The sequence below is a fragment of the Suricata suricatta genome, chromosome 5 (genome assembly GCF_006229205.1).
Source record: "Suricata suricatta isolate VVHF042 chromosome 5, meerkat_22Aug2017_6uvM2_HiC, whole genome shotgun sequence".
NCBI lineage: Eukaryota > Metazoa > Chordata > Mammalia > Carnivora > Herpestidae > Suricata > Suricata suricatta.
Genome location: NC_043704.1, coordinates 152,006,033 through 152,024,124, shown reverse-complemented (window position 1 = coordinate 152,024,124; position 18,092 = coordinate 152,006,033). Strand labels below are relative to the sequence as shown.

Sequence of the window (18,092 nt, the reverse complement as noted above, 5' to 3'; positions counted from 1 at the left end):
GCATTGGCTTGGTTGGTGTCCGTCAGTCCCAAGCAGGGTGTTTTTGGTTCTGAGGGAGTCAGAGGAAGCTGTCTGAGGGAAGGTATAGTGGCAACACTTGAGTTAGGTGGAGGCGCGGGAGAGCCCCTGTCCCCTCCTGGGAAGCCCTTCCTCCCTCCGGGCTCCTGCTCTGTTCAGTGAGCGCCTCCGGCGGCTACTTTGGCATTTGAGCTCATGAAGCACATGGAAGTCCCAGACGTATCACCTCATCTGAAAGCTTTTCCTCTCGGACAGTGTTCTTAGGCTTCCAAGAGGCCTGACCGTGTACTGTGAGCCATGAGCACAGGGTGGAGGAACAATGGTCTAGCCTGTTTGTGGCCAGACCACCTGTTCCTGAGAACTTCCCACACGGCACCTGGCTAGGTTGAGCGGGGGTCCCTGTGGGTCTCAGAGCTCTGGGACCTCAATTCTCCAAGGCCCCTTGGTGTCCCTCTCTGCCCTACAGCGATGTGGGAGCAGCCAACCTGAGGTTTTTCCAGAGTCTCTGACCCACCATTAGAGACTCCTATAAGCCAGAGCTCTGGCCTCCCTCTTAAAGTGCCCCCCGTGGCCCAGCAGGAGGCCATGAGTGATTGCCGTGTGGTAGCCACAATTCCCTGGGTTCCAGCCCGTCTAGTCCCCAACACCAGCCACACTTCCCCCTCCCTGGCCCTGGCCCCGTGAAGTACCCACAAAGAATGAGGGGTAGAGGCTTGTGGAGGTTGGTCAACTCAGCCTGTCAAAGCCTTTGACAGAGGAAGACCCAGGCTCTTTGATGGTGCCCTCAACGCCTCTGAGACTTTGCTTGGGTTAATTTTATCCCAGGGGCAGTTTGGCCCTCGTCCAGGACGTTTTCCGTAGATACCAATTCCGCTTCATGCCGTGTGGGTCACCAGCTTTGCCCAGAGCAGAGCAGGCTTCTCCTGGTGGTTTCCCAAGCCCACCCACCCCCGCCACGCACACAGCTCCCTGTCACCACCTAGCTGGGCACAGTGGACACTTGAGGGGCAGCTGACAGCTGACGGGAGTCTGAGGTGAAATCCAAAGACTTTACCCTTCCCCTCGCTCCTTCTGGAGCCAGGGAATGGCCCCGTGCTGTGGTCTGCTGAGGGAGGGGAGGATGAGATGCTCATGGGGGCTACTCATTTTCTCAAAGTCGTCATTATTAAAATGCGTCCAAGCGAAGTCTTTCAGTGCTCGATCAAGTCCCTCAGCAAAAACAGCTGCCACCGCGGGAATGTTCAGCTGTCCGGCCGTCACTCTCCGGCCTAGATGTTGATGACTAGGTGCCCGACGGCTTTAATCAGGTAAACCAAATGTGTTCTAATTTTTCTTTCCATTTCATTTTCTTCCAAGTTTTATCAATTTGAGGAAATGTAAGCAGCCCCCAGTGTTCCCTTTAGACAGTCTCAGAAGTCCAAGGTGAAGTTTGGAGGACAGGGCAAGGCAGAAAAAGGCATGAGTAGACCCTTGGCTCAGGCATCCCCATTGGCTCTGTGTCTGGCCTCACTCTGACACGTGTTGAAGACACTTGCTGAGGTGATGGTGAGCCTCGTGGAAGCCACCTGCCTTGAATCCCAGGGAGGGATGCAGGTCACTCCCAAGGAGGCCACTCCCTGCACCCACACTGTTGCCGGCTGGAGTTCCTGTGGCTGCGGGTCTTCCCACCAGCCCAAAGGGGCCCCTCACTTGCCTTCCTGACTGGAGGCCTGGGGCCCAGCCCAGACTGAGGGTTCTGGGGTGCTGGCTCAGCCGAGACCTCTCATGTCCCTCTTGCCTGAGCCCCTCTGTCCAAACTTACAGGTCCCAACTTGATGCCTTTGAAGTCCATTGTCCTGCGTCTCTAAGGGTCTGTGGGGCGGGTGAACAAAGAGCCTGGGTCTTCCTCTGTCAAAGGCTTTGACAGGCTGAGTTGACCACCGTCTTGTTGTCTCCCCCTTGTACTTGTAAGGAAAGGTGTTTCTGCTCATGGAGCACGTGGTCATAAGCAGAATTCACGGCTGGCCATAACCAACTGACTCTTCTTCCAGTCGTGACCTGTATTTCAGGAGTCGATCGAAGACTTGCCTCATTTAGCTAATAGTTTCACCGTTTATTAAAATGTCAAATGTAAGCCAGAAACACAATGCTCATCTAGGAAGTCTGTTCAAACGGTCACCAGTAACGGTAGATGAGTTTATGTCCACTCCCAGAATTCCTGTGTGATCACGTCAGCCGTTTCAAACGTACGCTATGTCCATGTTTTCCGGATAGAAATCTCAGGGTTCTGTTTCCACGTCACGAAGTCTAGGATGCAGACTTTTCTCACATCCCTCCAAAGGGACGGTATAGACATTTTGCCCACTTTAAAGGGTTGGCTCGTTGGACACACTCCCCCTCCTAGCCACCTGCTGTCTCCTGCCTCCACGGAGGACTGAGGTCGGGGCAGCGTCCCGTCTTTGCTTCATTGAAGGCGCAGTGGGAAGGCAGGTCAGGAGGGAACCAGGCGGCGTGCTCTGGGATCCCCGGCTGGCAGGTGAGCTCTTGGGTACGGTTCCTTGTCCCCGTCGGCACCACCTGGACCGTTTCTGCGGCCCCTCCCTGCTCCCGCAGGCCACCAGGCTCCACGGCGTCATTCCCACCTCAGGACCCTGGCTGCTGTCCTTGCCCCTCCGCAGAACGCAGGTCCCCAGGCCCCATCATGGCTGGCATCACGCTCATCACGCCGTCTGCAGGGGGACGGTCCCGGCCACGCCGCCGCACACCGTTTCTCCGCTCCTCCGGCTCTGCCTTCTCCAGCTGCCATCTCCCATCACACGTCAACTTTTTCATCGTGTTTCTCACAGCCACAGCTCTGCGCTCACACCCCTGCACACGCTGCATCCCCTGAATCCAAACGGGGTCTGGCACATAGTAGGTGTTCAGTACCCCCTGTCGTCTCGAGCATAGATTCATGTTTGTAGTTTATTCCGTTGGCCGTGTTTACAGTTGACAAACGGGCTTTTCACGTGTCCTCCATGTACTGTTGCGGCCTCTTTTCTGCCTGCCTGTCACTACACTGAGGGCCTTGGGAGCGAGGGTTCGGTGTGCAATTTTCTTAGAACACTAGAGGCTTCAAACATAGCAAGTGCCCACACCCGCTTTATGTCATGGTAGTCCTGTCCCACGTGTGGTTTGTACATTTCTGCTTTACATTGCACGCGGTTTCCAGATTGTTCTCATTTATAAGGAGCGAATCACAGCACGGTGGCGTAGTGAGTGACGGTGTCCTCGCTTGGGGGAGTGAGGGACTGAGGAAAGAGGGAAGCCTTGCCGACGGGACATCGACACGACTCTGCTTGGTCTCCCCACCCCGTAGACGGGTCAGCAGCAGAGCTGGAAATGGGGACGGTTAAGCCGCTTCTCCTACCTGCTTCCTTCCCACGTCGAAGCCCCCTCCCTTACACGTCTACACCGCACTCCACAAATTAGGGATCCCCCTGTCAAACAGACACCTCAGTGACCATACAGTGTTCCTAAGGATGACCTGGGAATTTCTTGGGTTAAGTTCAAATTCCAGCTACTCCCAGAGCTCTGCACTGCCTGTGACCCAAGTTCCCGTGCTTCCCGAGTCACATGACAGCTGCTACGTTGAGTAGCTTCTCCTGTGAGCAAAAGGCGGCAGCCAGGTCCCACGGTTGACGTCCTCACACCGCTGCCTTGGAAATCCATTCCCTCATGTCTGCCTTCTAAGCACTTGGACCAGGTCCTCTGAGGAGAATGGCGTGGTCTCATCCTCTCTTTCACTGGAACTTTCTCTGGGCCATCCGCTAGTTTATCTTTATATGCACACAAGGTACACAGTCATAATGCTTTGCCAATTAAAACTGCTTTTTCCTCACATATTTAGGACCTGGCTGTTGTAACTAGTCAGTTGGGTCAGGCTTAAAAGATTTCCCAAACTGGCTGTATTATATCCAACATTTTAAACTTGCTAGATTTAATGGCTAGAAACTGACATAATTATGGACAGTTTTAAGCAATAAGGGCATTTTTACTGCCCCAGAGAGATGAGAGAATCGGCTAGCCTAAAAAGGAGGAGGAGGCAGATACGGATAATTTTCTTCTAGAAAATAATCATGTCTTATGGGATGAAAAGGAAAAATATTCAAATCCTGAGCACAGCGTCTCCGTGGCCCCTGGATTCAGCAGGTGCCCAGAGGTACAGGCAGGAGAGTAGAACAGGGGCGGCAGGCTAGACTGGGAAGCATACGGACCCCAGGAGGAGGAGGAGGGAAAAGTCGAGAGAAAGAAGAAAACCCTCGCACACTAGTGTGTTCTCACTAACGGCAGCTTGCCCTTCCGAATCTGGAAATGTCAGTTGGAAGGAGAGTGCTTCCCACTTTGACCCCAGCTCTAGAGGCTGTGGTGCTAAAGCCAGGGACCCGGGCTCCTGCAGGCAGGGGCTGGCCTCCCCTGCGCCAGAATGCCGGCCTTCTCACTGTCATGGGTAACGTCGGCTCCTACCCTCCCTGCTCAGACACTGGCCCCGTCTCTGATGAGTGCTTCCACAGCCAGACCCTGATGGGGGGGAAGGCAGAGAGCAGCATGGTGATTAGGGCAGGGGGAGCAGAGGAGAGAGGCTGCCAGGCCTCATCTCCATCCCAGCACCACTACTGCCCAGTGGTGGGGGATGCCACCGTCACTTCGTCTCTAACATGGGATTATGGAAGACCTTCCGCACAGGGTTCTTGTGAAGAGAATAGGAAATACTGGTCCACAATGGCAACCCAGAAAACTCCCTGTCCATCAGCAGCAAGGACAGACCTTCAACCATGGACGCAGGGAGGGATGCATAAAGCCTTCTGGTAGCCAGGCACGAGAGAAATCACCAAATGAGTGGTGGTTGCCACATCAGGAACAATTTACCAGACCCTATGACCCACAGAGCCCTTCTCTGGAACTCCAGTTCAGTCTACAAGAGAGATTCTGTGGTCCCTGCTCCCCCTGAAAGTGATGAGAGTCAACAACAACAATGGTGGGGAGCAGAGGGTGCTACCTGGTTTGCACGGGCCTGGATGCCCAGCAGCACAGAGCGGGCAAGCCTTTCCACCAGATCGCCAGCATGGAGGTGGAGGAGCGGGAGGTGAAACCACACTTCATCAGTCAGTCCCTTATTTTGTTACCCAGCCAACTGGCTGAAGGCTCTGCAGGGTGCTCAGCAGCAGATGTAAGGCTGTAGTAGTCTCTTGGGAAGAGCAGGGGTCTTGAAGTTGGGTAGACTGGGTCTTAGTGCCCGTGCTTGCTGGCCAGGTGACCTCCGGCAGTCACATAAGCCCTGGTAGCCTCCATTTCCTCTTCTGGGAAGTGAGCATACTAGTACTTATTTTTCAAGGTTGTCAAAAAGAAAATCATATTTGAAAGTACTTAACTCTGTTTCTGAACATAGTACCTCAGAAGTGTCCGTGTCCTTTCTTGACCCCAATTCCGAGGCCTTTTCACTCCTAGGTCTTTTAGCTCAAATAGTCTCATAGACAAAGGTGAATCCCAACAGTTCCTACCTGGAGCCTAGGTTCTGTTAGCCTTGCCCGTGCACACCTGCTCATGCCCTGGGCACAGTCCCTGCCTCCCCAGTTCTTGAGCACGCAACCTGGATACTCATGGGTGCTCTTGGACAAGACGTGCTCAGCCATTTTCTTCCTCTTCGGGACCAGCCTTCTTCAACTTGAGGAGCAATATATTCCAGCTGCCACTATTTCTCTGGGCCTCAGTGCTGCTCAACTGCAAACCAAAGCTAACTGGTACTCCCTGCAGAACATGGAAGAACGCCTCCATTGTGGTCAGTCTGGACACAGGCAGTACTGTGTGTGCCCCAGGACCATGCAGGCTTAGTATAACCTCCCCGTCCCCCTCCAGAGAGCCTGAGTTCACGGGAATCTGGGCCAGATCCAGATGAGCAAGTCCTGGTGACCGGGGCTGCCTCATCTGCAAGTCCTGTCTCTTCCCCAGAGACGCCCCGGTGTAGGTTCTGGCTGGAGCCCCTCACTCCTTAGGGATCAGCAGATCCACTGACAGGAATCCGGGATGCCTCCTGCTTTCCTTCCAGTCATCCCCTGCTTATTAGTCCTGGGCAGAAGGTGCTCACTTGCTTTCACCGAGGAACATAAAGTTTTCTTTTGTAATTTATTTTTCTAATTTACGTCGTTAGTTAGCATATAGTACAACAATGATTTCAAGAGTAGGTTCCTTAATGCCCCTTACCTATTTAGCCCATCCCCCCTCCCACAACCCCTCCAGCAACCCTCTGTTTGTTCTCCATATTTAAGACTTGTCTCTTGTGTTTTGTCCCCCTCTGTGTTTTTATGTTATTTTTCTTCCCTTCCCTTATGTTCATCTGTTTTGTAACTTAAAGTCCTCATATGAGTGAAGTCATATGATATTTATCTTTCTCTGATGGATAAATTTCGCTTACCATAATACTCTCTAGTTCCATCCACATAATTGCTAATGGCAAGATTTCATTCTTTTTGATTGCCAACTAATAGTCCATTGTATATATATGTGGGTGTGAGTGTATAAATACACACACACACACACACACACACACACACACACACACACACATATATATATACACCACATCTTCTTTATCCATTCATCCATCGATGTGCATTTGGGCTCTTTCCATACTTTGGCTATTATTGATAGTTCTGCTATGAACATTGGGGTGCATGTGCCCCTTTGAAACAGCACACCTGTATCCCTTGGATAAATACCTAGTAGTGCAATTGCTGGGTTATAAGGTAGTTCTATTTTTCATTTTTTGAGGACCCTCCATACTGGTTTCCACAGTGGCTGCACCAGTTGGCATTCCCACCAAGAGTGCAAGAGATCCTCTTTCTCCACCTCCTTGCCCATATCTGTTGTTTCCTGAGTTGTTAATTTTAGTCATTCTGACTGCTGTGAGGCAGTATCTCATTGTGGTTTTGATTTGTATTTCCCTGATGATAAGTGATGCTGAGCATTTCTTTCATGTGTTGATTGGCCGTCTGGAGGTCTTCTTTGGCAAAGTATCTATTCATGTCTTTTGCCCATTTCTTCACTGGATTATTTGTTTTTTGGGTGTTGAGTTTGAGAAGTTCTTGATAGATTTTAGATACCGTTTATCTGTTATTGTTTGCAAATATCTTCTCCCATTCCGTCGGTCATCTTTTAGTTTTGCTGATTGTTTCCTTCGCCATGCAGAAGCTTTTTATCTTGATGAGGTCCCAATAGTTCATTTTTGCTTTAGTTTCCCTTGCCTCCGGATGTGTCGAGTATGAAGTTGCTGCAGGTGAGGTCAAAGAGGTTCTTGCCTGCTTTCTCCTCCAGGATTTTGATGGCTTCCTGTCTTACGTTTAGGTCTTTCATCCATTTTGAGTTTATTTTTGTGTCTGGTGTAAGAAAGTGGTCCAGGTTCATTTTTCTGCAGGTCGCTGTCCAGTTTTTCCAGCACCGTTTGCTGAAGAGACTGTCTTCATTCCATTGGATATTCTTTCCTGCTTTGTCGAAGATTGGTTGGCCATATGATTGTGGGCCCATTTCTGGCTTCCCTATTCTGTTCTGTTGATCTGAGTGTCCTTGTGCCAGTACCATACTGTCTTGATGATGACAGCTTTGTGATACAGCTTGAAGTCCAGGATTGTGATGCCTCCAGCTTTGATTTTATTTTTCAAGATTGCTTTGGCTATTTGGGGCCTTTTCTGGTTCCATACACATTTTAGGAGAGGAACAGAAAGTTTTTAAATGGACTTCAGGAAAGGCATGGATTTCCTGAGGCCCCAAAAGCTGCGAGAGAATGACCCCATCTTACCACAGGTGCGCTCAGGATCACAGAAGGCATATGAGCATGCGGGCCTGGGTGCAGCGTAGGGGGTGTTAATATAGTCTTGCTTTAATCTGATGTGGGAGGCAAGACCCTGGCAGCAGCTCAAGAAGTTTCTGGAGAGGCCCAGAGCGAGCACTGTAACACCAGGTAAGCCTGGGGGAAGAACGGCCAGACCCTATTTCACCTCCCAGAAGTTCTTCCCCAGCTTCCATCCTGGCACCTGATAGCAAGGGGTGGCCTGTCTCAATATGCATTTGGTAAAAATGGCTTTGAAGTCACCTAAAAAACCTCAGCTGAGCGAAGACAAAGTATATGTTAAGAGAACTGAATAAAGGGGCTCAATGTATGGGTTTATTTTTGAAATCTAAACTCTCTGAAGTAGAGTTGTCATCGTTATCTGCCTGTTTTGACTTGTGTTTGTGAGGTCTGAAGGCCGCAGAATTAAGACAGTCCTCCCCTGTGTGAACCGTGTCTGTAATAACAGCGTCGGGGAGCACCTGGCCTGCCTCACTGCTGCCTGTCTCATCTCCTGGTTTTTTCTAGTTTCTAAGTGTTGCCTGGACCTGTCTGGAGGCCTCTCGGGTTAGAAAACTGAAGCTAACCTGGCTTCCCTTCGCCACACGCATTCGGGATCACTGAAGACACAGGCCTCTGTCACTGTGCCCTCATAAACACACCCCATGACTGCCCAGGCCTGACTCGGCTGCCGCCACGTATGTCCCTGTTCCCAGCACCATTTCTAAATAGAGAAGCTCGTCCTGGAGCATTTTATGAGCTTCGTGAGGACGATGCTGTGAGTCATGTTTATGAGCATGAATTCATGATATACCACAGTGATAGAAAGTGAAAGTTCTGAGTCACTCATTTTTTATGACCTTAGATAAAGAGTACAGGCACCAGCCTGGCTTTGTCCCTCAGGGGCCCCTGTGACACTGGGCAAGCCACCATCCTGTCTGTTGTCACAGCCTCACCTGCAAACTGAGGGGGCCGGCCAAATTCAGTGCCCTGCCCTTAGGGGGGCAGTGGGACACTTTTTGTCAGTTTGCCTTTGGGAAGCTGAATTCCCGAAACGAGCCAACCCCAATTCCGTCCTCTAGGGTGTATGTAAAGCCACTCCCTTACAGTTCGTGAGCCTGGGAGGCAGTCTGAAGGTTGATTCTGCAGGACACTTGCGTCCCCGTTCAGTGTTTTGGTTACACCCGGTGACGCATGAGCGCTGGTTGACACATGCCAGGTTCAAGTGACCGTAGCCAGTTACCTGAGTCAAGTGTTTGCCCGAAGCACATGATCTGTTGTGTGTATGTCCCCAATTGAACGAAGTGGAGGAGTAATCTTCGAGGTTGATCTTCATTCGAAGCTCAAATTCCCAACTTTTTCTGATCCTTTTCTTAAACACCCCATGTTGTGAAGGATCCTGTCTACCATGTGAATTGCGCGTGTTTAGTATAATCCACGTTTTCATCTTGGTTGATATTAGCCACACAGCTACAAGTCAGAAGTCCCAGCGTGAGAGAATGACCAAGCCCTCCATATTCAGCTGAGGAGGAATGGGAGGTAGGCAGGACTCTGTTCACAGGAAACGGGCATTTTGAAATAACATAATCCATGGACTCCTAGAGGCCCAGGAACCTCTGCTGCAGTGCGTTATTGGAAAATAAAGAGTTTGTCTTGGCTTATGGGAATTCACTGAGTGCTAGTGATGAAAACAGAGATCACAGGAAGACGTGTTGTGTTTACACTCTTCGCCAGGCTCCTCTTACATGATTTATTTTCTTAAAGAGTCCCTGCTCTTTCTTGACTTCTCTAATCATGAACATGAGATGTTCTCCAGTATTTGCTGAGCCAGAAACTCGCTGTCACGATGGACAGGTGTCACTTCTACATCACTGAGATCTTTCTATGGGTCTTAGTGTGTGGCAAAACATTCTCTGCTTCAGTAGCACAGAAGAAGATAGGACGGCTTCTGAGCAGCCCCACAATTTGGTTTTCAACAAAGTTTTAAGTACCGAGAAAATAGAAGGTTCAGGGCCACACTGTCTGGTAGGTACCGTGGAATGTTTCTAAAATCAGGTTGGTTAATCTTAATTTAGAACCTTTAGTGGCCCGAGAGGAGCCCAAACTCTGGGAGAAAGGAGTGATTCACTCCTAAGGATCATTTAAAAAAATTTTTTTAATGTTTTTTTAATTTATTTTTGAGAGACAGAGAGAGAGAGTGCGAGCAGGGGAGGGTCAGAGAGAGAAGGAGACACAGAATCTAAAGCAGGCTCCAGGCTCCAAGCTGTCAGCACAGAGCCCGACGTGGGGCTCGAACCCACGGACTGGGACTGTGAGATTATGACTTGAGCCGAAGCCGGACACTTAACCAACTGAGCCACCCAGGCGGCCCCTAAGGATCATTTCACAGCCACTGGAAGTCCTGATTTACCAGCCTGACGAATTAAAGAAAATTGGGATCACAGGACAAAATAATTTAGAGCGGTAAATTAAAACGCCTATCTTTTCAAAATCATCCAGACTTGACTGATCCGTCATTCTGAAAGCCCAGTCAGACCTATATACCAAGTAACGCATGAATGCATTCCCTACTGCTTTTTCATTTCCCTGTTGAAGGACATCTTTGTTCCTTTTGCTTTTTAGTGATTGTGAATTAAGCTGCTATGGGCTTTGGCGTACAGGCTTGTGTGCGAACATAGTTGTCCGTGTGGTTGGGTGTATACCTAAGTGTGCAGTTGCTGGGCCATGTGGTAAGACTGTTTAATTTCATAAGAAATTGCCTAACTGTCCTCCAAAGTGATGAGCCATTTTTCATTCCAAACGGCAACTAATGAGAGTTTCTGCTTCCTGAGCAGCGTCTGCTATTGTTAGTTTTATGGATTTTAGCCATTCTAATATGCCCGTAGTGGGATGGCGTTGCAGTTTTAATTTGCATTTCCCTAAGGACAAATGGTACTCAGTATCTTTTCATAGTCTCATTTGGCGCCCATCATACTTTCTTTGGTGAAGTGTCAATTGAGATTTTCTACCCATTTAGAAGACTAGATTGGTTGTTCTCCTGTTGAATTTTAAGAGTTCTTTCTATGTTCTAGATAAAAGTCATTTATCAGGCGTGTGAATCGCATTTGTTTCTCCCTGTCTGTGCTTATCTGTGCTTATCGATATTTTACAAAGAGCCAAGTTTTTAATAATGGTAAAATCCAATTTGTCAGTTTTTTTCTCTTTTGTTGTACTTTCATATTGTATCTAAAAACTCACCAACAAAGCTAAGGTCACATAGATTCTCTCTTCTGTTTTCTTCTAGACACTTTATAGTTTTAGATTTTATACATTCAGATCAATGATTCATTTTGAATTGTGTTTTATTTAAGATGTACGATGTGTGCCTAGGTTCATATTTTTGGAAATGGGCATCCTTTGTGGTAGCACTGTTCGTTCGAAAGGCTGTCTCTCCCCCATTCGGTTACCGTGGCACATTTGTTAAAACATTGATAGTATTTATGTGGGACTATTTTTTGGCTAACAATTCTGTTTGATTGACCTGTATGTCTGCCATACCACTCAGGGTTCCTGTAGCTATATAGTAAATTCTAAAATTGTGTAACGTGGTTCCTCCAACGTTATTCTGCTTTGTTTCAAAATTGTTTTAGCTATTCCAGTTCCTTCGCTCTTCCCTGCAAATTTAGGATCAGCTATCCTGTATCTACATAAAATACTTCTGGGGTTTTGATAGGAAATGCATTAAACCTAAATTTGGGGAGAAGTAATATCTTTATTGAGTCTTCTAATTCGTGAACGTTGTATATTCATTTATTTAGGGTTTTTTTTCCTTTCATTAACATTTTGTAGTTTTTAGCATACAGATCCTGTCATTTTATTGTATTAATATCTTTGGAATTTGTCAGAACTTGTTTTATAACTCAGCAGATGATGTATCTTGAAAACTTCCCATGTATTCTTGAAAAGAATACATATATGTACGTATTCTTCATATATTCTGAAGTTGTTAGATAGATTTTTCCATGTATGTCAATTAGGTCAGGTTTGCTAATCTTGTATAAAACTTCTGTGTCCATTCTTATGCTTATATGCATGTTACTGAGAGAGATTGAAAAGTCATCCAACCATAATTTTGGTGTCAAATTCTCCCTTTGGTTTCATTATTTTTTTAAATTTATTTTTAGACCGTTATTACGTACATTTAGAATTTAGACTTGTTAGGGGCACCTGGGTGGCTCAGTCAGTTGGGCATCCAACTTTGGCTTCAGTCATGATCTTATGATTTATGAGTTCAAGCCCCGTATTGGGCTCTGTGCCAACAGATCAGAGCCTGGAGCCTGCTTTGGATTCTATGTCTCCCTCTCTCTCTGCCCCTCTTCTGCTCACCTTTGTCCCTCTCTCTCTCTCAAGAATAACATTAAAAAATTTTTTTAAAGAATTTAGACTTGGTATATGTTACTGGTCAGCTGATGTTTCTATAAATACAAAATGTCTCTCTTTGCCTCCAGTTATGATTATTGGCTCACAGTCTACCTTGTCTGGTAGTAGTTCCCCCAGCTTTGTCTGGTTACTGTTTGGGTAGCATCTGCTTTCATTCTTTAACCTTCATTTGGTCTGTGCCCTTATATTTCAAAGGGTATGTTTTGGGGCACCTGGGTAGCTCAATCAGTTAAGTGTGTGACTCCTGATTTCGGCTCAGGTCATGATCTCAAAGTTCATGGTATAGAGGCTGTGTCAGGCTCTGTACTGACAGTGTAGAACCTACTTAGGATTCTCTCTCCCTATCTCTCTCTGCCCCTACCCTGCTTGTGCTCTCTCTCTCTCTCTCCTCTCAAAGTAAATAAATAAAAGGGGAAAAAATAAAAGGTATATTTCTTAATAAGCGGTATGTAGTTATGTTGTATTTTATTTTGTTTATATCTAGTCTCAAAATCTTGGTCTTTTACTTATAGTACATTTGTTAAATGCACACTTAATGTAGATATTGATAATATTTGGACTTACCTCTACCACATTACTTTTGATTTCTGCTCCTTTTTCCTTGCCTTGTTGAGTTTTGGTTTATCTTACTCTTCTTCTAGTTACTTAACATGAAAGCTTGGATTATTGGTTTAAACTTTTCTTCTTTTTTAATGTGAGCATTTAGTACTATAAATTTATCTTTAAGCACTGCTTTAACATCATCCACTGATTTTGATATATTGTATAGTCATTTTTTTAAGTTAAAATATTTTCTAATTTTCCCTGGGATGTCCTCTTTGATCTTCAGATGATTTAGGAGTAAGTTGTTTAATTTCCAAGGGATTTGAGATATCCCTGTTACCTTTATTGACTTCTAGTTTATGATTTAAAATGTAGTTTATATGGTTTCAGTTCTTTTATATTAGTTAAAATTTGTTTTATGATCCAGAATATTGTATACATTAATTGGCAAATGTTGCTGATTTCTTGGGGAAAATTTGTATATTCTGTTATTGATGGGTTTAGTGCTCCACAAATGCCAATGAGATCCAGTTAGTTGATGATGTGGTTCAACTCTTATGTCCTTGCTGATTTTTATCTACTCATTCTGTTACTGAAAGTAGTTCTGAAACCTCCAACTATATTTGTATGTTTTTCCTTTCAGTTGTATCAGTTTTTGCTTCATGTATTTTTTTTAAGTTTATTTATTTTAAGAGAGAGAGAAAACACATGTGCGAGTTTGAGTTGGGGGAGGGGCGGAGAGAGAATGCCAAGCAGGCTCTGCCTGCTGTCATCACAAAGCTCAATGTGGGGCTCAAACCCATGACCCATGAACTCATGACCTGAGCTGAAATCAAGAGTTGAACACTTAACTGAACGAGCCATCCAGGTACCCCGGCTTTGTGTATGTTTAATGTCTATTGCTAAATGAGTGCACACTTGTCATTAAATCTTTTTGGACAAAATCTTTTTATCCTTGGTTAGTTTTTTTTGCTATTGTTCCAAAGTCTTCTATGTCTGATATTAATATAGCCCTAGTTTTCTTTTGATTCGTTTTTGCATGATTTTCATCCTTTCACCTTTAACCAACCTATCTCACACTATTTGAATTAGGATTCTTGTAAATAGTATATAGTTGGGTCATTTTTTTTTTTTTTGGTCATTGTAGAAAATCCTCTCTGATTTGTTGCATCTGGATCATTTACATTGAATGTAAATCTTTTTTTTTTTTTTTTTGAGAGACAGAGAGAGACAGCATGAGCAGGGGAGGCTCAGAGAGAGAGGGAGACACAGAATCTGAAGCAGGCTCCAGGCTCTGAGCTAGCTGTCAGCACAGAGCCCGACACGGGGCTCGAACCCACAAACCGTGAGATCATGACCTGAGCTGAAGTCGGAAGCTCAACTGACTGAGCCACCCAGGCGCCCCTAATGTAATTCTTTATATGTTAGGATACAGTCTACCTTTTTACTTGATTTATGTTTATCCCCTCTGTTTTCATTTTCTTGGTTTTTTTCCTTCTTGACTTCTTTTAAGCTGTTGAACGTTTTTTAGTATACAGTTTGTCTATTGTATTTTTTTTACTATCTCTTTAAGTGTTTTTAGTTGTTGCCTTTAGGACTATGAAAGACTTTACTTTTGACATTCTACTTACAATCAGTATTTTACCACCTCATTTATGATATAGAAACATTACCACATAATAGATTCCTCTACCCTTCCCCTGTTATGTTCCACTTTTCTTATATCTACATATGTTGAAAACCTTATAATATTCTATGTTTTGCTCTTCTACCACCAAATGTATTTTAAATAAAGGGAATTGTGTGTAATAGTTTACTCAGATATTTACCATTTCTGTTGCTCTTCCTTTTTTCCTAATGTTCCAAGTTTCCTTCTGGTGTTATTTTCTTTCTCTCTGAGGAGTTTCCCTATTTTTTTAAGTTTATGTATTTAAGTAATCTCTACCTCCAGCGCGGGCCTCAAACTCACGACTCTGAGATCAAGAGTCACATGCTCTTCCAACTGAGCCAGCCATGCGCCCCTGAAGAGTTTCCTTTAGTAATTCTTTTAGAGAAGTTCTGCTTCTATTAGTTTTCCTTCATTGGAGAATGTCTTTATTTCACCTTAATTCCTGAATGATATTTTTGCTAGATATGGAATTCTATTTTGATACTTTTTTTAATAGTTTATTGTCAAATTGGTTTCATATAACACCCAATGCTTCTCCCCACAAGTGCCCCCCATCATGACCATCACCCCCTCCTTCCCCCTCCCCCTTCAGTCCATGGTTCATTTTCAGTATTCAGTAGTTTTCTTTTTTAGCACTTTAAAAATGTTGTGTCACTCCTTTTTAAAAAAAATTTTAATGTTTATTTTTGAGAGAGAGAAACTATGAGTGGGGAGGCGCAAAGAGAGAGGGAGTGTTGTATCACTCTGATCTCTGGTGATGAGAAATCCACAGTAATTCAAATCCATGTTCTCCTATAAGTAATATATTATTTTCTGCCTGTGTTCATAATATTTTGTCCTCAGTAGATTTTATTATGATGCTTTTGGAGGGGGATTCTTTGGGGTTATCTTGTTTGAGAGTCTTTCACTTTTTTGAATCTGTAGATTTATGTCTTTCATAAAAACTTGGACCAGTTTTAGCTACAATTTCTTCAAATAATTTTCATCCATTCATGCTCTGCCCTCTTGTTCCAGAACTCCAGTGCCACAAAACTGTTGTTGTCCCACAGATCACTGAAGCTCTGTCCAAAAAGTTTTCGAACTTTTTTCTCACTGCTCAGACTAGTCCATTTCTATTGATCAGTCTTCATGTTCACTGCCTCTTTCCAGTATGCTAATGAATCCATTTGGCATGGCTTTTAAAAGTTTTGGGTTATATTTTTCTAAATTTTCATTTGGGGGGTGCCTGGGTGGCTCTGTCGGTTAAGCCTCCGACTTCGGCTCAGGTCAGATCTCACGTCCGTGGGTTCAAGCCCCACGTCAGGCTCTGTGCTGACAGCTAGCTCAGAGCCTGGAGCCTGCTTCCAGTTCTGTGTCTCCTTCTCTCTCTGCGCGCCCCCCTCTCATGCTCTGTCTCTCTCTGTATCAAAAATAAATAAAACATTAAAAAAATTTTTCATTTGGTTCTTTTTCATATCTTCTAATTTTTTTACATTCTATTGTAATGGTTTATTCTATTTTAATACTGTTTTACTCTAATACTTATTTTAAGAGTGTTACATTCTATTTTAATATTTGTTTCAAGATCATTAGTGATTACTTGTTATAGCATTTTTATAACACTTTTAAGTATCAGATAATTCTAACATCTGTGTCATCATGTTATTTATTGTCTTTCGTTGTCTTTTCTCATGTGAGTTGAGATTTTCATGGTTATTTGTATGCTGAGCAATTCTGGCTTTTATCATGGCTATTTTAAATTTATGAGACACTGTGTCTAGTTGGAACCCTGTAGAAAATTGATTAGGATCAGTTTGCAGGCTGGAATAGTAATTTCAATGCCAATAGTTTCAAAGCATTTGCAATGCTATTTGGACCTATCTTGTGTGTCTATCCTTTAGGAGTCCGTCTGGGATCTGGGCAGAGGTTTATTAGCTCAGTTCCTTAGGTTTTTGGTATGCCATTTGGATCAATTCCATGCATGCATGGGTTGAGGGTGAGCCTAGGAGTTTGTAAACAATTTTATGGGGTTTGTTTCTTGAGGACTTCCTGATTCATGATCCCCAGTACTTTTCTGGGTCCTTGCATCTCCTATTCTCGGGCCATAAACTGCTCACTTCCACAACTGTCATGGGTTTTGGGGGTGGGGAGGGGAGGGCGCTGCCTGGAGCTCCTGTCTCCGGCTGCCGCTACTGCTGCCACTGCCACCACGGAGTTTCCTGGGACAAGAGAACTGAGGAAAAGGAAAGGAAAGAACCTAGAGGATTTCATCTGCTCTCCGTGAACTTCTGGGAGTTTCCTCTCACACTTCTCAAGCCTGGATTGCCCCAGAGCGCTCTCTTCTGCCCCACAGTGCTCAGTTCCAGGGTTTAGGTTTGCTGACATCAATCCAGGCCATGCTGGAGGGAGAGAAGTGGTAAAGTCACCACCAGTTTAGTCCAGTGCCTTTCCCCAGTCTGCCTGTTGCTATTTACTTTTCTGTGTCCCAAATAACTGTGCTGTGTTTTATAATTGCGGTTTTATCATTCCATGTAGAGGGAGGAAAAGGGTGGTGTGTTTTCCCCATCTTACCCAGAACTAGAACCTCAGATTGATATAATTTAAATTATTTATTCCTAGTTAACTCATCTTTATATACAGGACAACTGTGTTGTTAGTAAGAGTCCAGTTAAATGTCCAAATCACATAGTTTTCAATTAATTTTATTGGATTTGGTTATGGCTACACTTACGTCAGCTGCACAGGATGCTATTTTGATCTCTCCCTTTGATCACCTCATTCTCACTGTAGCTTTCTATTTGTCCCGTCTAACTTACCGTGTGAACCTGTGTGCAGATGCAGTCTTGTTCTCTCTTTGTAAGTTGTGGGGTAATTTCCTTGGAGCACAGCCTCTGCACACGGACTGGTTAGGGCGTGATTCTAGATATAGTTCAACGGAGCTGTTTTGGGCACAGTTTTGAGAAAAATAGGTGGGAAGCCTCACCAAAGACCCCTTACGTACAAGTTTGTGCGCACTTCAGACACAATTGAACTACAGCTGACGTTTTCAAATAGCAGCCTCTGACTCGTCAAGTTGGGTGTAATTTCAGAGCAAATGTACACGCTGCTCATTTAAGATGCAAGTCGTTGCAGAACTCATGCCTGATGCAACCGAGCTGGCTGCTGGCGGCTGGCACGCTCAGCAGGTGGGAACGGATCTCCGTGCTGGTGCCAATTCATTCACATGTAATGTGGAGTCCATGTTAAGGTCTAATAACCCCTATGACCTTCCTATCACCATGAGTGATTGGCTAAGCAATGTTTGGCCTCTTCTTGAGAACTGGAGAGAGGCTAATCCAGCCCTGGTCACTATGATCAAGTGGAAAGACCAGGAACACTTGGGCAGTGGGCGCAGCTGAGGGCAGCCTGCTTCCAGCTTTATGGTGGGGTTATGATCAGGCTCCTGGTGCACCTCCACTGTGGCCCCTTAATCTCGCCAAGCCTCCATTACCTCATATGCAAAACATGCTACGTGCTTACCTTGCAAGGTGAATAAATAAAAAGAATAGATAAGAAAGCAGACAGGAGACTTCTGAAAGGTAAACCACATGCAAGTGTTTATAAAATATTTTTTAAATACCAAAA

At 45.2% G+C, this 18,092-nt stretch overlaps 1 protein-coding gene across 1 annotated transcript in view; it reads left to right on the top strand.

Moving 5' to 3' along the window:
• ULK4 (unc-51 like kinase 4) overlaps nt 1-18,092 on the top strand; it is a 492,439-nt gene that overhangs the window by 470,857 nt on the left and 3,490 nt on the right. The window lies entirely within an intron of this gene.